General features: G+C 38.5%; 1 protein-coding gene across 3 annotated transcripts in view; it reads right to left on the minus strand.

The window, feature by feature from the left end:
• XRCC4 (X-ray repair cross complementing 4) overlaps window positions 1-20,588 on the minus strand; it is a 144,965-nt gene that overhangs the window by 54,496 nt on the left and 69,881 nt on the right. The window lies entirely within an intron of this gene.

A 20,588-nucleotide genomic window follows, 5' to 3' on the forward strand; every position in this document is an offset into this window, starting at 1 on the left:
CCTTAACTAACTATAATTTTCAAGACAATGATACCCAGAACTGCACAAATTTCAACGGAAATACATTAAATAATAATGGGGTGACTGAGGCTGATGCTGTTATGATAACTTCCCTGATTATTACTTTCTGTGCAATTTAGAGAGGTTTAATCTTGACATGAATGAAAGATGCCATAATTTTGAGCTTCAACAAACAGGGTTCTCACAGAAAGTAAATAATAAGTCCTGTTTCTTCATTCCTTTCACATCTACTCAAAGTGAAACAGGAGGATAATAGACAACCCACAAATGGCATTTTCACTGTTTCTCAAAAAAATGTGCTTCTGACCAAGAATATTGTTAAATTAAACAGAGGCTCCAGTGCAGTCACTGCTTACAAAGAAGGACATCCTGAATATTTAATAATACTAAATATTTACCAGCATGCACTATACTACATCACAGGTTTACAGATATTTGTAGGGTGACAACAGGTATTAGCTGACATACTTCCAAAGCATAAGCTTAATTAACAAGTTTTAAAGTCCAGTACAGACAAGAGACACATTCCCACAATAAATTCTGAAAAGGGTTAAAATACAGCCCAATTCTCCACACTAAATTTAACTAGAAATGCTTACTTTTCCAGTGCTAAATGTTTAAAATACGTTCATGATAGTTACTATTTACCTGCAGCATGGAGTTAGTATGTCTAACATTTGCACAAACACTATTTTATATGTTCTAACACCGCTGCCTAAAGTTGGCCTCTTCATAACTAATACATACAAAATAGTTTATTGTCAAGAACCCAACAGCTCTTATCCTTTTTGTTGTTCTCCTCCTACACTCTCTACTTTGGCCAAGAAGTAGATCCAAAGGTTAGGCTCATACACAAAACCTCCATAATGCTGGTGTTAGATAAAAAATGTCTCTTTTGTGAGTTGTGCAATATGCAATGGTGATCATGGCCCTCATGCTCAGCATTGTTCTTTTGTTTAGACACAGGACAAAAACAATTTAAAAGAGATTTTTTTTTCCTCTTCTTTCTAAATAAGAATTTTTCTTATAATAACAAAAACACACACACACACACAAACACACACACACACAAAAAAAAAAAAAGGTTTCTCATTCTGACAGTCCAGAATGCAATCTTACAAACAGCAGCAGACTGCCTCAGAGGTGACGGTTGATCACCACAGGCTTGGGGCTTTTTGTTTTGTGTTTCATTTCTCATTTCTTTTAAGCCAAACTCCGTGTTAAAACTGCTAATGAAAAGAGGGCATATATTTGAAGCATCACCATAAGACTTTAAACACACACCCAGTACTGCTGCCCTGAAATAATTCCCATTAATGAATTAATTTATAGTACTTGTCTAAAGGCCAAAGAAAGCTTCAGCACAGTATTATTCACTGCTCAACACAAAATCATTGGGAAAAATGAGAAACACTCTTAGATGCAAACCTAGTTTTTCATTCTGAAAATATTTTCTGTCTAAATTTCAGCACCATTTTAAGGAAGTAAAGTTCCTTGAGGCCTCAGGAAATTAAATTTCATACTTTTACATTATGTAATGCAATATGAATGATTGTTACACCTTTGAGAAGAATAATAGCAGTTTTAATACAGACAAGAGTACTTCTTGATGAAAGCCCGCAATTGAACCCCATAAAACAAGCACTGATCAAGAAAAGAAAATGCTCCCAGTAGATAACATACCTTCTGCAGGTGAGAAACTACAAGAAACAAGATTGAGAAGAGAGCAAGAAAGGGAACTGTAGCTCAAGCACTAAATTATTTGTGCTAAGATTACAGACTTTAAATAAAAATTCCTCCTGTATTTTGTTGTTGTTGTTGTTTTGAAGAGTGATATTATTTGGTGGGTAGGGGAGTTTTCAAATAAGATAGGATATTCTAGAAAATAACTGAAAACTAAAAAGAGCTATTGTTGGTTTGGAAACTTATGATGAAATTAAATCAGTACAGTCCTACAATGGTTGGCGACACAACATGTCTTTAATATAGAAAAATGCCAGGACTCATTCTCCAGGCATTCGGTAATACATCATCACCATCTCTGACACTACAGGCATTTAAAATTAACTTCTGTAGCCTAGTTGAAGATGGGCAGTCCAGTTAGATTTTAAAATAGATTTCTGCATTACTTTACTTTGATATACAGGAGTCAATTGTTTAAAAAGAAATACCTTCCAATCTATCATATTCACTTTTCAGTTTAGAAAAAAATAATTACCCAATGCACCTTCATTCTCTGTGTATCACCACCTGTAATGAAAATTCTACAGCTTTGACTTGTCTAAGTATTAATGACAATGCTGTCCTCACAGAGAGAAGAGGATCCATCTCCTCCCAGTACAACAATAAAGGACTTAAACCAGCACTAAAAGTTTTGCCATAAAAAATGTATAGAGGGAGCAAAGCAAGCAAAAAAATGAGTAGAAGGCTTCCAAATCTGAGCAATTTGGTTGCCATCAATGACTCAGCTTCACAAAGACAGAACATACATCGATGTCCAAATTGTGAAAGATATACCACTGGCATGAAAAACATATTACAGTTAATGAGATTTTACCCATAGCAAACAGACATACCTTCCCTTCTCTTCACCTTGCTATCCTACATTTAAGATATAACAAAGGATCCAGCGGATTCAAGGAACATTCACATTTTCAGTAGATACCACTAAATGAAACATATTCAGCTTTGCTCACAATAAAGAATGTGCACCTATAAAAACAAAAAGCCGAACTATGCTTATTATTGAAATGGAAAAGGAAAGATTTATCAAGGACACAGGCATTTATCCTCAAGGAAAGCCTTTCTTTAAACTTATCTCCTGTCTGAGACATTTTATTAACAGCAGCACAAAACTCTGTCAATTTTAATTTCTCTCCTGAATGAAAATTTAGCTTTTTTGTAAGAGTAGTAAGGACGTATGAAAATTTGTTCAGATTTTCAGATATTAATGCTATCGTAGGTCCCCTAAATTTCTCTCAGCAGAATCTCTTAGTTGAATTCTGCCTAACTCCAGGCACTTTGTGTTGCTGTACGGAGATAATCAACTGGACTTTCAAGTTCTGCTGCCTGCCTTTAACGAAGCTGATGATTTATCTTAAAATCAGCACCAGTAGAAGATAAATTACACCAAGAGGTGACAAAGTGGTCCCAAAACCATCACCCGATGGTCCCAAAACCATCACCAGGATTGCCTGTGACAGCTGTTCCCCAAGCTACCAGAGAAAGAAAAAAAAAAGCAAAACAGAAAGGGAGCAGAACTCATCACTTTAATCCCTGACTGTAGTGTAACTTCAGCAATTAAGTGGTTTCTCAATCCCAGCCTAATTCCTGAAGGATCATCATGGCTGATAATAATTAGCATCTCTTTGACAGTCTCAGCAAAGCCTTCTAAATGAATTGGTATGGAAATTAATACCTCTCACTGGTGTAGGCAGTATTTGCAATGTGGGATTAAGTCACTCTTGACAGGTAATTTAGGAAACACCACTTTAGAAAACTACCTACATTAAAGTTATTCTGTGTATACAGATTCTGGCCACAGTCAGGCATTTTTCATAAGAAATAGATGTATTTAGATCACTCAGAGATCACAAATTAAACACTGGCATTCACAGTTCGTGTATCTAATGCAGTGAAAGTAACAGGAATATGCCACTATTTTAATTTTAGGAAAACAGTGAGAACCCTTCTGCATTCCCTTTGTTCTGCCCTACTGTCTATTTCAGCATTTATATGAATTGGGGTTTATTGTACTGTAATCCCCTGGGGCTGAAAGGCGGTTGAGACAGAGGTTCTATAAATTCTCTGTCAACTAGTTATTAACATTTATTTTTATAAATAATATCTCCATGGGAAGTGTTTATGAAGACACATTTTAAAACAACTCCAGCAAAAAGCTTAGATCCAGCCACACAAAATTTATAAATTGTATTCAGTTCAGTATGGAAGTTTACATTTCACCCTGTAGGTTGTATTACCACAGACTTTTCTATTTGCAAAGTCTATTTTTTCCTGATGTCACATTTTTCTAAAAGGTTTTTAAAGATAATACTTTAATAAAATTTAAAAAAACCCAAAACAAACAAAAAAAACCCCAGACCAAACCAACAAAAAAACCAAAAACCAAACAAACACACACACACACAAAAATTTAAAAAAAAAAAAAAAAAAAAAGAAAAAAAAAAAGGGAAAATCAACTTGCTTCAAACCTGCAGGGAAACTTACCATGTTATAATATAAATCTGGTTGCCATGCAGTTTCCTTCTCAATGACTATTTAATGGAGATAACTCAGATGTTTATCTGTTGCCATCTCATATTGTCTTAAAACTAAATGGCAAAAAATATTAAGGTAAATTTGACAAGCAAATAATAATAAGTTTGGTCAGGAAGCATGAAAAAATCTTTTCATCTATCAAAATACCAAGATAAAAAAAGAATGCATTTTATATGTGTGTGCAGACTGTGAAGGCACTCATTAATTTTAATCACCAAAGCCATGATCTGTAATAGAAATCCTTCTTTTATAAAATACCTTGATAAGGGAGATTTCAATGAACCATATCCACTTCATCAAATGAGATATTAATTTTCAATAATCCAAAATAATGTGTTTTGACAAAAATACTTTTGTAATATCATAATTCTAAAAAAGTCTCTCATCATAAACATTGCTAAAGGTTACGATTTATCAGTAAAATCTTGAAGATCAGCACAGATACACATATTACATATATGTGTCTACAGCCCCTAAAAATTAGTTCCTGCCCTACAGCACAGACAGAACGTGCTCAAATCTGTCCTGACATAGGTCAGATGGAAGCTTCATTACAAACAGGTGAAATTTTGCCATTTCAATTTTGGTATCTAAAATCTCCTAACCATTAAAGTTGTTTTCCGTGCTTTATTTTCCACAGGTGCTTTGAGTGGAGCAGCATCAAAGTTGGCAACTCAGATGCTGAGGTGGTTTTTACTTGGCTACTCGTTTGGGTACGAGTTGGGCTGCTCAGCAACAGCAAACTCCAGCTTTCCAACAATCCACTGCCACTCCAGATTTATTGCATGCAGTTTTAGAAGCCTTTTTTGCACCTCTGACCCTCCAATCTTTTAGAAGCTCTGTATTAAGGCTAATTTTTGTTTACCGTGGTTGGATGTGCCATCGTCTAGAAAACTAGCACATCCAAATTCAGGCAACTAAAAAGGGTTAGATGAGCTCACTGTCTCGGGTGTGACTGTTTGCTGTAGTCATTCTCTGGGATCCCTGGATGTCGCATTTGGATCATCTGAACCACCCAGGGTGGAGGCAGGAGGCTCCTGGACAGCATTCCCAGGAGCTGTGAAGCAGCACGCAGGTCAAGTAAACAAAACAACAAAACATACAGACAGCGGAACTGAAAACATGAAACTTTGGAAAAAATTTCTCGGCTGCGATGTTTCAGTTCAACGTGAGGTGGTGGAGCCCAAAGTAATTTCTCACCAGGTATGTAAAACATAAACCTCATTCCATCACTTTTACTCTAGTCAGTTTTTCTGATGTCTCAGCTGATGTTGCTCAGCCCACCCAGCTGATCCAGGCCCTGGCACCAACAGGGGTGGGTTTCCAAGGATCACGTCTAAGGTTACCCTATATGTCACACAATTTCTATCATTATTATACCTCACACCCCTGATGGTGTGAATGTGGAGCCTGATGTTTGAAAGTCAGCCCTAAATATGAAAGTCAGCAACTATAATTAACATTACTTACCAACTGCAGATAAGTGATTATTTTGTTAACCTTTATGTAGTCATGGAATCACAAAATCACAGAATAATCTGGGTCAGAAGGGATACTGAACATCACCTCATTCCACCCCCCCGCCATAGACAGGAACACCTTCCACTAACCCAGGTTGCTCCAAGCCCCGTCCAACCTGGCCTTGGACACTTTCAGGGATGGGGATTTCATAACCTCTGTCGGCAATAGGACTGCTATTTGGAATGTGGAGGTAAAATAAAATATTTACTTATGAGAACTTTGAAACAGGGCTTCTGAGTAAAGACTGAATTAAGATAGCAAGTATCAAACCTCTCAAGCACCGAGTAGGAAATACAGCTACTCCTGTGGTAGCTTCTTCACTCAAAATCAGTATCTGTTGGAGAAACATATAAGGGCAAGTGAAAAGATATACAGACAATAAAACCTTTTGACTTTATTTAAATTCTTTTTGACTTTCTGAGCCCAGGTGAGCCCAGGTGGGCAAGAGGCCGATGGCCCCTGTGCTGTCCCAGCCATGGGGTGTCACAGGCCCAGGGCAGTGCCCGGCCCTGTGCTGGGACTGCTGGGGCCACACCTCCAGTGCTGACAAGAGAGACACTGAGGGGCTGGAGCGTGTCCAGGGAAAGGAACGGAGCTGGGGAAGGGTCTGGAGCACCAGGAGTGGCTGAGGGATCTGGGGGGATTCTCAGCCTGGAGAAAAGGAGACTCTGGGGAGACCTTCTCGCTCTCTGCAACTCCCCGACAGGAGGGGGGAGCAAGGGCGGGGTCGGGCTCTGCTCCCAGCAAACAAGGGACAAGATGAGAGAAAACGGCCTCAAGGTGTGCTAGGGAACGATCAGGCTGGAGATCAGGAGGAATTTCTTGCTGGAAAGGGTGGTCAGGCATTGGAAGGGGCTGCTCAGGGAGGTGGTGGAGTCCCCATCCCTGGAGGTGTTCAAGGAATGACTGGACATGGCACTCAGTGCTCTGGGCTGGGTGACAAGGTGGGGATCGGGCACAGGGTGGACTCAGTGGGTTGGGAGGGATTTTTTCCAACCTCAATGATCCTGGGATTCTGTGACTTGTTCAATTTATTTTTTTATTTCTTTGTGTTGCCCTGGTGCTTGAACAGTCTTTAGAGTAGCTGGTCTGTCTGTTGGAAATGCTCATAAAATCTGGTTTAGAAGATCATCATCCTGACACACAGTTTATTCACTAATCCCACAGGAAACATGAGGCCAGAGACATCAGCCTCTGTGTACTGAAGGCAGCCTCAAAAATCAAGTGTAAGCTGCACCCACAATATCACCAACCCACTGCCCTGGCATTCCACCAGTGTTCCGACACAGATGGAGCTCAGACAAAAATACCCCAAAAATTATTTCTTTCTTCATTAAACAATCTTTGAGAAAATCAATATAGCTTAATGGAGGCCATGACTCATGACATTAAATGTATATTTTCATAATGATGGTAGTTTACGGTAGATAAATTAGTAACCTCTATCTAGAATTATATTCTACATTCTGTTTTTTGAATTACAGATATTTCTACTTCAGGCTGAGAAAACATTTCAGGTGGAAAAAATCTACTATATAAACCTATTTAAACAGGAATTTTGCTTGCCTATATTTCACTACATATTTGTAAAGAAGCAAAAAGCTTTGAAAGAAATAGAACATTCTGATCAGAAGCTATTTTTCTGCTTATATTATTTACATAGCAACATAAATATGCGGTCCTGTTTGCTTTCTTTGAGAGAAAAAGACAGATTTAAAGCTTTAAAATAATCTAGTCAGTGACACAAGCCCTATGTCCTTTATCAACAACACAATTTTAACCTTGGAACACCAACCAGCTACATTAAAACTGTCCTTACAAGTGAACATACATAATTGATGACAGCATGGAGCATAATCCCTCAAAAGTTCATCGTCAAAGGACAAATGTTGAGAAAGCACTAAATGAGTAAAAGGGAAATGGAGTAGCTTGTACATCACTAATACTATCAGAAGCAGTCAAGAGGGGCTGCTTGCTCAGAAAGTCACCTTTTACCTTTAGTTCCCCAATTTTAATTATGTCTGTGGCTGCAGTAACTAAAAGTCACCATTACAGGTGACTGCTTTGTAGTTAGAGTGAAGTGATTTAATTTCTTATTATTCTTACATTCAGGGAATATTTGTCACTTGCTGATATTCAGGAAAGACTTGGGTTGCTACACATGGATAAAATCTTCTGGAATTTTTCCCAATCCCACAATCTTCTGGCATCCCATATTGCGAGTAGTTTCCTAAGGATCAAAGTTACCCAACACAGAGAATCCTGCCCTGCACTGAGCGGGGTCATGGGAGCTCTTCCTCATCCTACGGACCTTGATAAATATCCATACTTTGGTTCCTTGTGTGCAAACCTCAGAAAAGTCCAAGATTTGCTCCAGCATCCTCAAAGCTTCAGTGCTGATCACCATAAATTTGGGGTGAAGCCTGTAAGATTTTGTACTGCCTTCTTTTCTGCCCACTCTCCTTTCCTTTCCCTGCCTTTAGCAAACTTAGAGACACACTGAGTATATTGTGATTGACTGGTAAAAGCAGATCATCATCCAGAAACAACTATATAAGGTCCTTGACAGAGTTATAACACAGTCCAAACCCTTTCCTTCTCAAGACTCTTCCATAAGAAGCTCGCACCCTTTCCAAATAATCTTGCTGCAGAAGGGATTTTTGGAATATTTATACTTTGCTTTTTGTATGTATATACCTAATTCTACCCCGCTCCTGAAATTTAACATGGTTAGTTTATTTTTAATGTATATTTTTTAATTTTCTATAACTAGCTGATACAGTTCCAAACTCTGTCATGAATTTCCCTACATTTGGTGTGAAAATGAGGAAGCAGACCTGAGGTCTCACATGTCACTCACTAGGAACAAAGTTTTATTTGCACCATTATCTCTCACCCATTTACTTATCTCGAAATTAATATAAAGCCTCCACTAAATAAAAGACATACCACAAATATTATCCACAAATTGCTGTCAGCTACCTGTTTTGTTTTTTTTTTTTCCATGTAGTGTTCCTAAAAGGCTTTTCATGCTGTGAATTTAAAGACAGCGTTTAAGATGTCATTATGGCATGTCTTTATATACAGCTGCCATTAAGGTCTTTATAATGGATTCAGAAATGATGAACATAGAAGATGCCTGTGTCTCAGTCAGAAATGACAGTAACGTTTTTATGGCAGATGCACTGGAACAATCTCAATCAACATCACGGGATAATTTTGCTTTGGAAAATGCTACTGGTAATTTTGGCTTCTCTAAGAGGTTCTGGGAATATACTTAAGGAATTTTAAAGATCTCTGTAAGTACTCTGAGAGCAGCAACACATTAATATTTATTATAACACTTACTGAGCAATGAATGTGAAATCTGATTGTGTACAGGACATTAATATACAATGAACAAAAAAATTATCAATCAGAATCAAGAAGTTGGTTTAACTTCTCTTTAGATGCTTTTTATCACTTACAGAGACACATAAACAGCATAATATTTATTCTTTATTTATTATTCATTGTGGATGGATTGTAAAACTTGTGGCAGGACCCCAGACCTGTGTTTACAGTCTGAACTGTGTTGTTTTTCCTCACCAGGTCCCTGGACTTCTGCAGGGCTCTCCTGGTTAGGCTGAAGCTGCAGTGAGAAAGGAGCTCAGCTTCAGAATTTAAAACCTACACCATTAAAACACATACAAAATACCTGGATATTGACGAACTGAGACATAGGGCAATTTTGGAGGGCAGTGGTGAAGGTGAATGGCAAAAGACCATGGTCCCAACTTAATCAAGATAACAGGGATGCACAGCCAGGATGTGGGATGAAATAATTTTGTGGTGTGATAGGGAATGTCACAGCCAGATTCATTATACAGAACTGGCTTTGCTCCCCTGGGATCCAGTAACTCTGGGATGGTCTTTCCATACGGCAGAAACTCCACTCCTCAGTAAGAAAAAAACAGGATCACACCTTAAGCTGTGCTAATGTTCCATGCTTCCTTCCCCAGACAACATCCCTGCGAGTCACCAGGACCAAGAGGCACCAGCAAAATTCTTTATTAAAATGGGGATGACAGAGTTTTGATCACTTAAATGCACTCCATAACACAGAACCCAAACTGGGTTCAAGCCCAGGAAACATGCTATTTTCTCATGATAAAGAGCCTTACTACTAAGCTTTACTGATATTCAGATTAGACCTCTGCAGGCAGCGGCTGCCTAAGGTATTACTGAAGGGTAGAAGACAGCTTGGACTGGCAAAGCTTGATGGAATTACTCTCCATCAACACGCAGTGATTCTAAAAAAGGATGGATATCTATATAAAGGGATAATTTATCATCCTTAATATTTTATGCAAGCTCAAAATACCCATATGGACGAAAAAAATCTCTTCTATATTTAAAGTATTTTGCAATTTCATGACACTGGGCAATTCTCATGCCCCTTTACCATCAAAAATTCATTTAATTAATAAGGGCCTGTGGAAAATTTAAACATTTGCTGACACTTCTCCAAAACAACAGTTACTGTAATGGTACTGTTTGATTATAAAAAGTAATACAGTCTCTCTGTAACTAAATAAAGTTTAGAGAAAATGGGATTTAAATACAAAGAGTATAAACACACACTCCTTTCCCCACCACAACACAACAGACGGATTTAGTCTGAAAAGAGTTTTTCCTTTGGCATGTTGCTTCAGGAAAAAAATATCAAGGGATGATCACTGTGATACAAACTACATACTAAATTGCAGTGATGAAATACTATAAAAACAGGATGCCTTCAAAGAAAGAACATTAGTGGGTTATTTCCAGAAAAAGCTGCTGAAGGTGTTGGAAAGTATGAATGATTTTATGTCATTCACTGAAGAACAAAGAGAAAAAAAAAGGTGTTTCAGGCTACAAAGACCTAGAGAATTAAGCTCACTTGCAGCAAAAGCAGAATAAGGTCACTGGGTTAAGCAGCTGATGTGTGGGATGACAGAAAGCCATAATAATATTCTATAATCAGAAAATATTGTATAATTTGATTTTTTTACTCTTTCCAAGAAATAAAGACATATACAATAGATAATCCTGGTATCACATTTTCTCAAACTAAAAGCTCCATCTTACAAGTACTCCAGCTATCCTAAATAGTGCTTTGACAGCTTGATCCTTGGAAAAAACAACGTTGGTATTACCTAATGCTGGAATTTTTACCTTTAACTAATATTGTTTCTAACCATCAAAACACTTGTCTAAAAAGACATTTAAGAACCTGTCATTTTCTTTTATTGGAATGGATTAATCATTATTAGACTTGTATACCTAAAAAGATAAAAAAACTAGATCACAGAGAGTTACAAATAAGACATTTTAAAAAATGTCAGAATACAGTTCAAAAACACAGAAAGATGCATCTAATCTTTGCCCATGCCTTCCCTGCAGTGCACAACACCCTCTCTGTTGGTCAACAAAAAACACATTAAAACATCCAGGACTGGGCACAAAATGCTGATGTGAACAACGGCTGCTCAGATGAGTAACACTTTTATTACATATTCAGAACACTCTGGCCAGAGTACCAGAGCAGCCTCTATGGAAGTTAATGGAGCCATAATGAATTACACCAACTGAGAATTCAGAGTATTATTCTGGGGTGGTTTGCTGGTGAAATGCAAAAAACAAAGCAAAAAGGATAATTGCATGCTAGGCATGAACACAGTCTTTTCAAAGTGTATTTCCTGAAAGGGAGATGAATTATATCACTACCTGAGAAGCACCTGGAATCCTTCTTGACCATTTCTTCTCTAGTAAAATCTCTACATACTAGTTTTGTATTTTTTAGTTAAATTATATAAAAAAGTCTTACAGTCTGTTTTCCTTCCCCACAAGCTCTGAATTAGCAGGAAAAAAGCACTACCATGACTATCCTGTAAAACATCCATTTTTAAATCATTAACACACCCCAGAATGTGAAGTTCTATTTCATAAAATAAACCTTTCCCAACCTTGGAAAAGCTGACGAGAGTTTGGGAAGGACATTCCTGGATGCCAGAATGGGCTCCCAGTCCCTGGACTCCTGTTAACCTGCATAGTCGGGTAACAAAGCAGCTACTCCAGAGCCTCTTATTTTGGTGGTATAAAAAAGAAAATGCCATGTACCTTCATTGGAATCTTCACCACAAAAATACCTGTTCCCTCCTTTAAAACCATTTCTACTGATAACAACTATTTTAACTAATAACAACTGTGTTGATCTGGTTATCCAAAGGTATCTAAGAAAAATAAAGCCACCTCCTGTCTCCCAGACATGGATTTTAAAGTTCCTCAGATCTGTGTGCCACAAGGGGATGATTTATTCCCAGATGCAAATTAAAATATCAATGTATTTCAGAATGAGAACAGCAGTAGCACAGATCCAGGCTGAGCAACAGGGAGCACCAAAAAACAAAATGGCAACTTCAAATTCACAAAAGAGCTACAAAATCTGTACCATGAATTTAATACATTGTCCCCCACCAGAAGATTGGAACTGTGTTTTCTCCCCTTGCCACACTAAGGCACATCTCCCTGTGCCCATTCCTTTCACTCCAGTTCATCAAAGACTTGCTGGAGGACACTCTCTTGCCCAGGAAGAGTTTACCAGAGAGTTATTTTAAGGCAACGTTATGTTGTTCATGAAGAGAAAATTCTCCTCAGTAGGCTAAACATACAACCTTAGAAACTTAGAGCTTTAGAAAACTATTTAATATGTTTTAGCCATAAAATACAAGCATGTCCTTCGAGTGCCATCTTATCTGGATTCTCAGAGCAGCTCTTCAACGTTTGTGTCACTTCAAAAAACAGAGGAAGATTGGCCTTCCTCTGCACACAAAAATACCTTCAATGCTCATAGAAGTACCTACAATGGCATGGCTGTATTTCTTCTATAATAAGATATGTTGTGCTGGGGGATAAGCAGGGAAGCAGTAAAAAACCACCTCCTCTCCTGAGCTGTCCAAAACTTAACAACAAATACTTTCTTGAAGGTCCAGCACAGGGGCTGAGATCTTCTCCCACGTAACAAGAGACATGACAAGAGGAAACAGCCTCAAGTTCCTCCAGGGGAGATTTAGATTGGATATTAGGATTAACTTCCTCAAAGAAAGGGTTGTCAAGCACTGAAACAGGCTTCCTGGGGCACTGATGGAATCATTGTCCCCGGAAGTGTTCAAAAAATGTGTGGATTTGGTGTTTAGGGACGAGGCAGTGTTGGGTTAAGTCTCGGACTCAATGACATTAGAGGTCTTTTCCAGCCTTAGTTACTCTGTGATTCTATAATTCGATGATTCTATGAGGTGGACAAGCCCCTCCTTCTTTCAGGATACAGTGGGAATGATGCTTGTTCCCAGCGTAACACGATTTTCCGCTTATTTTTTTTCTCAGACTACCAAAACTTAACTATGGTGCAAAGCTAATCAGGAAGTTCTCAGACATTAAAACAGCTTTTTGATGTTCACATGCCTAGAAAGATGGTAGATGTCACAGGTTTGAAAAGAGACGCTGGAATTTTTTCCCTAGTGTCCCGTTTTTCCCGTCGCTCCCCCACCTGTTTCTTCCGTGATGGGGGGAGTCGCGGAGGGGGTGGGGGACGGAGCGACTGGTCAGCGAGGGAGCGGGGGAAGTTCCCTGGCAGGGAGGTGGTCAGGGGACACATCTGGGGAGTCTTTTGTTCGGGGGTTTTTGGTTTTGTCGGTCGATCAGATAGAGCGGGGCGCGGGGGCGGTTTTGGCCGCCTCTTTCTCTTTCCTGAGAGGAAGTGTTGGGGTTTTTTTCCCCACGGGGACACCTCGCGAAGAACGACTGAGAGAGAGAGAGACCGACCCATCTCAGAGCGAGGTATTCTGCCTTCGGGACTGCCTGTGGGAAAAAGGACTCTCTCGTTGCTGGCCGTGAAGCCATGGGCTGCGAGCACAAGTGGCTGTGAGCAGCTGCTGAACTGCTGGGACAGTCCTGCCTCCCCCCGCTCTTTCCCCACCCCGGATTTCTTTGTGCTTTGTGAAAATGACTGACATCAATCTTCTGATCCAAATATCTTAAGGGTGTCACGAAAGCACTCACAGCCCTTAAAAATTCTCTAGCAGGAATCTTCTAATCCCTGCCCTGTTCCGCAGCAAAGTCCCCTGACATGTTAGGACCCAAGACAGAGATCTGATTTTACCCTTGGTCTGATGCAATCAATGTCATCAGCCTACAGTAATTGAGGTCAGCTGCTCAATGTAATGGCTTGCTGTGCAAAACCTTTCATTTCTCTCTCTCTCAAAAAAAAAAAATAATTAAAATATAATCAGTTTAGGCACAGGCAGGTGGGAAATTGAAGATCACATTTCCATTATTTACAATCTGCCTCCATCTCTGAACACAGAGAAAAGACAGATGTATTCATGTCACAAGTGCCAAAAATCTTTATGAAGTCCTTGGTGGGCAGAAGCACTTTTTACATTTCCCTAAAAGCTGTAAGACTCAATAATTTCTTGGAAATCTACACTAGGACTTTCAGAAAGAAACACTTCTCTGTTCTCCACTTTGATGAAAAGTTAAAGCTAAGTGCACAATTGGAGTTTATCCCTCCTGGGCACAGAGAGAGGATGTGTATTTAATTTACTTCTGTATCTTGACAGCATCTTGTGCTTGGTTAGGGATTTGTTAATATCCTCAGAGTTTACAAATACTTGGAAGAACACATTCTTAAATTTCATTGGTTAATGAGATAGTTTTAAATTTGGGGTGACAGAAAAAGCAAAATAAAAAAAAAACAGGGCACATCATATGAAAAATGAATGACAGCACAGTGAAATGACTGAAAATCCACTTAATCTAAAAGTCCATCTGCATTTGACATCAGTTAAAAAAAATTTCTTTTCTTTTAAAAACCAAGGTAGGTGACAATATTTGAGTTGACCTTTTTGTTCAGCAGAACTGAAATCAAGTTGGGCGTAATTTACAAGCAGCTAGCAGTGAAGGACAAGCATCAACATGTTTTTAATCTCCTGCACAAGGGTTCATTTTTCAGGGAGCAGCCATGCAAAGAAGCAGCAGTGTTCTGCAGGGAGGTTTACTAAGCACACCTTGATTTGGAACGGGAGAGCGCCAGGAATTGTGACTCAGATTTGCTGTTGTCAAGTGAGGAAATGATGGAACTCAGTCTTCAGGCAGCCTGCAATCTGTCCTGGTCAGAACCAAGGGTGAGCAAGGGACAGACCTTCCCAAAGAACAGTGATGAACAGAGTGCTCTTCATGCTCACTGGAATCTGGGAGTAGAGTTGGAATGAGCTGAGGATGAGGATTCACCTTCAGATACAGGTGGAACTGTATCCTTCCAATCCAAACCATTCTGTGATTCTATGATCTACAAACAATCCTGGTTTGTGAGTTTCATGGTTTTTTTAAAAAACTAATTGTCCAAGAAAATTTCCTACTACCCCAATATCCTTGTCATATTGTACACCTTCTTACTGTTTTCTCTCCCATATCAAGGCAGTGTTTGTGAATATCCCAACAAAAAATGCTGTGAGTCTTTCACTTGCAGAATAGAGGAGTCACTGGAAGCTACAGAGTATCTTTTAGCTAAGGAAATCCAGTGGCTAACAACATGCAACTGCTTGGAGAAACAGTATTTCCACAAGATTTTGCCCAGATTGTCTGAGGTGTTCCTACTGCTCACCATCCAGCAGTGAGTTTCCCTGCCAGGTAACACAAAGACACACATTTTGCCCTCTGTTTCATTCACATTCCCCTCAGCACACACTGATCAGTAATGCAAGGAGCCAGTGTCTCACTTCTCAGGGATATGCCCAAATCTTATCATTCGTGCTGTGAGACATATTCCTTCCCCATCTCCCCGGCCACAGGGCAACTTCAGAAAGGTGACTGAGTGGTTTTATATAGTGCTTTCTCTCTTCTCCTCTTGAACAAAAAATAAGAAGCAGTGAAACTTTTACCTTCATCAAAATTCTGAAAGTCTTGTTTGAATTAGAAGGTTGCATATAGAATGTTTTGATCCTTTTTCTGCAGGAGCAATGAGCTGCTAGTGACCCATTTAGTTAATGATACCCTTCCCAAAACAGAATTGTATGCCTAACTAGAGAAGTTAATATTTGTTGAGGTGTAACGAAATAAACTATCAATCAGGGAGTACACAGCAGCTTTATTTTATACTTAAAATTTCTCCTTTTTTTTTTTTTTTTAATTACTTTGAAGTTTTCAGCAAAAATGTATTCATATCTTGTGGAGATAGTGGGACAAAATTCAAATAGCCAATGCAGAGTGCCAGAATGCCAACATCACCCTCTGAGAGAACCCCTGGAGATTACAAATAGGTAAACCACTTTGTTCCACATAGTGTTTCTCAGCTCCTACCCTAAAGCCCTCAGATTGCCTCCTGTGTTTCCCAGGAAATTGCTGGCAATCAGATACTCCTGACCTGACCCTTCTCTCCCAGGAACCCAAGTAATGAGTATCCTTGTGAGAATCCAACACCTGGCTATAGATTAAAGAGGTTTTTTTTTCCTGGCTGAGACAACAGCTCACAGTATGGCTAATCCTAAACAAGCACTGCTTTTCCTTTATGGAATTGGACATGCAGTTTGCAGGATCAGCAGAGGGAAATCTGGGGACTGTATAGGCGGGAACAACACTGTTGCCAGGTGATCTGTCCTGGAAGATCCAAAGTCTCAGCTGAGGGGGCAGAACTGAGCTGAGCCAAAGCACTGCTGGAAGGTGTTCTCCTACAAGTTGAGTTTATTTCTCCATTTGAAACAAATAGGTTCGTTACAGGGACAAAAATTAACTTACTGCCATGAGTGAGTTAACTAATGACAGGGCTGTGGGCAAAGAGAGGTGCAGGGTGAGAAGAGGATGAGGAAACCAGGAGGCAGTTATAAAAATGATGCAAAATGCTCTTTTCACTGGCAAAAAGGTGGCAGTGGTGAATACAAACTAACATTTCTCTGCCAAAAGCACATGTAACGGGGATTTGTGCAATATCAGCAGATTCCTCAAGAAAACTACAGACCTCAGACCCAAGTAAGTAAAGTTACACCAACATTACACACTGGTGTTAAACGCAGCTTTATATTACATCGTGTCTCTCCTTATTTTACTGATATTTAAATTTTCCCCACCCAGTTCCTGCTCCCCAACTCACATCGCCTGTTACTCTCCACTCACACTGATGTCTGAGGATGGACAAAACTAAACACAACTATATGCCCTGCAGAAGGACCAGCATAAGAGATTTTTGGTCTTTCTTGACCAAAATTGACACTGATACTTTAATTTGCATCTGGGAATAAATCATCCCCTTGTGGCACACAGGTCTGAGGAACTTTAAAATCCATGTCTGGGAGACAGGAGGTGGCTTTATTTTTCTTAGATACCTTTGGATAACCAGATCAACACAGTTGTTATTAGTTAAAATAGTTGTTATCAGTAGAAATGGTTTTAAAGGAGAGAACAAATATTTTTGTGGTGAAGATTCCAGTGAAGGTACATGGCAGGTTACACTCAATAACTTTCCAAGAAGTTGTCTGATTAATCAATTAAATCATGGAAATTACTTTGGTACTCTTGAAATTTGATATCAGCTATTAGTTGCCAAAGAGGTGCTTATTAATTTTTGTGCTGAGAAAGCTTAATATTTTTATTAAATAAAAAATAAGGTCTCCTTTCAAACTAAACAAAGGAATGGCCTGGTAGTAAACTGGGAATCATTTGCAATCACCACAGTAAACTGTATTTCTGCCATGGCCATCAACACCGAAGACTAATCTCTTTTGATTGTGGTTTTCAAATGTTTGAGGCAGTTGTTTGATTAAGGGAGGCTAAGAAAAACTACTACGGAATAAATGGCAATTTTTAATTTCTATTGTTTTCTGAATACATTCCAAAATACTGGTACATATAAATGTATGCTAATATACCTTTTTAATTTTAATTATGCTGAAATCAGATACAACTGATGTCTACACAGTAAGTTCTATATTTTATGCCACATTAAAAAAAAAAGATAATTGAAAATGGACACCAATTTTAATTTATAGTTAGACATCTAAATTTCTAGAATAGCAGGTACCAGCCACTCACTGAGCATTCAAATTTCTGTTGGCATGAGGAGTGATATTGTCCCTTTATAAACACGGACAGAATTGGCAATGAGTTATAAATGAGCTAATAATGACATTTTTATAAGCTACAAGGGAAGAAAAGGTTAGCATCCTGACTACAGGGATACATTTTTGAAAAAGGTGAATTACTTGGTTTCAATTTATGAAGACTACAAAAGATATGATGAATAGTCCCAGGTGATCAAGACCATATCTTTTACTTGCTGCCTCACAAGAACAGGAGCAAAGCTGTCACAAGGTAAAAGGTTGTAAAATGGGGAGGAAATCTGCAGAAAGACTAATCCATCTTTGAGCATGTTTTTACTTAGATTTATTTAAAGAAAGGTTAGATCTCCTTCTAAGAAAGGAGGGTTATACTCAAGATGCACAGACATGTATCACCTTTTTATCTGAGTACACAGTTTTCAGACAGAGATTTAGTTTAAGCATAGTGAAAATGAGGCCCTTTTACAACATGCACTGCAAAATAATGGGAAGGGGGTTTTGCACCTGTTTTCCTAAATATATATGTAAAGTCCTAAACCTCATGAATTGTCATTTTCCTTTTTACAGAGCACTAGAAGTTGTCCAGTTACTCTGTCTCCCATCAGAGTAAAATAAAACAGACATTTAAAAAAACAAACAAAACAAACAAACAAACAAAAACATAAATACAATGAGGCATCTGTAATTATGAGGAAACATATTCTCTCTCTGTTTCAGTATGGGTGGATTCTCCACCCAGCTAAAAAAAGCAGAAGTCGGAGTTTACGATACTTTTGATTTGGCATTATATCTTTTGTTACTTTTAATTTATACAGTAAGTAAAAAAACAACTAATAGGATGCTGACAGCTCCAGTTTTGAAAGCATCTCCCCTCCATCTTTTAGAGCCTGTAACTTAATGTTTGATCTGCCTGAACGCAGCTTTGTGACTGACATCTCCTCTGTGAAATCACTTGGCCAGTGAAGGAGCATAAATCAACATATTCAGGTTAATCTTCAAAAACAAGCAGAACACAGCAAAATGCATGACAGAAACTGGAGCTACAGATGCCTTTTGCCTATCATCTCTGAATTATTTTAAAGTCATTTCTTCCTTTCTAAGTTTTACACATTTCTAATTTGCATGAAACTCCTATGCAGTGTTATGGAGATTAAGGAAAAGAGTCCTCCAGGAGAGATTTTCATACTAAAGATAAAGAGGAACTTCTCAGCTTTCCAGTACAATGACTGACAAAAAAAAAAAAAAAAAAACAAACTAAATTGCTTTCCAAGATACGTGGCAACACTCCAAATGATTTCTGTGGAATTTGTATCAGTCAGTGTTATCATCTAGCTTTTCTACTCAGCAAAGCAATTTTTTTTCCAATACAATTTTATCACCTCACCCCCAATATCTTTTAGATTGATCCATGTGCTATTTTAAGAATAAAAGCTAAACAACAATAGGAAGCTTTTATGATTTTATGACAGTCCCTTTTACTTAGGAGCTATAAATAACAAAAATATCCAATAAAATAAGCAGGATAGAAAAGAAGAGGAAGAAGGAATAAGTTAAAAAAAAAGACCCAAAGCAAAAAAAGTTTAAAGGAGTATTACATTCATGACTTCTAGATGGAGCAAAGAGATTCTTGGGTTTGCTTCTTAAGAAAAGGCCTTTTAAAGGATTAAAATAAAATGTTTTTCTATTGTTATTTTCATAGTATGATGATTTTGACATTTCTTTAGGTGTAAAATCTCTTTCCAATCAAGTATTCACTGGGTTTGAAGAAATACAAAAACAAAAGGGCTGCAGAAAGCAAATCCAAACAGGGAAACCAACTCTTAAATCTAGAGAAGACCCACCAGACTCACAGGGTGAGAGAAAATTTCCAAGTTAAAAACAAGGATGTGTGCTTTAACCTGGGTGAGTAATAAATCAAGGGAGCAACCACACGGTTTACTGCAATCTTGAACAACCCTTTTAACAGCTTTTAATCAATTTTTTTGGTTTGCTGGAATGAGACATTGTAATACAGTTGGGAAGCAATTAAGATAATTACCAGGGCGAATGTTACACAGGTGGCCAGATCAAATGCCCTTCCATCATTTTGTCATAGGGAGCAACACTCCGAACTAACAAGTGGCAGCTTGTTCCCCTGCAGAAACAAACTGACATGGGTAAACAGCTTGTAGAAACTTCTGATGGCTTGACTTGCTATCAGCCCCAACAAAACAGACAGGAAAATATGAAGTGTAAGAAGAAAACATACAAAATATTCAACTTAACATCAGAAGAGCTGTTAAAAATGTGCAGCAGCCACAGGTGGTTCGGCAAATTTAGCTGCAATGTTCTGCTCTCTGGTCTGCCAGAACCTGCAGGATCCAGGCTTTGTGTGACTGCCACTGATAGGAGCCCTTTCCACAGCTAAAGATAAGGGATTTTATCGCAATGTTCAGGATTATAGGAACGTGCTATCAGTCCCCTGCAGAAACCATTTTTTCCTCAAGTACCAATACTACTTCTCTTTGATGAAAGGATATCCCTCCAAGAGCTCCTAAACCCAAGATCAACTCTTTAAGCTACAGCCATATTTTCCAGAGGGAAGGGAACACAAATGTGCTGTGTTACTTGCATGTGAATTATTTTGTTTTCAGTATATCA

This window comes from Myiozetetes cayanensis, unplaced genomic scaffold (assembly GCF_022539395.1).
Source record: "Myiozetetes cayanensis isolate MyiCay16 unplaced genomic scaffold, myiCay2020 scf4, whole genome shotgun sequence".
Lineage (NCBI taxonomy): Eukaryota > Metazoa > Chordata > Aves > Passeriformes > Tyrannidae > Myiozetetes > Myiozetetes cayanensis.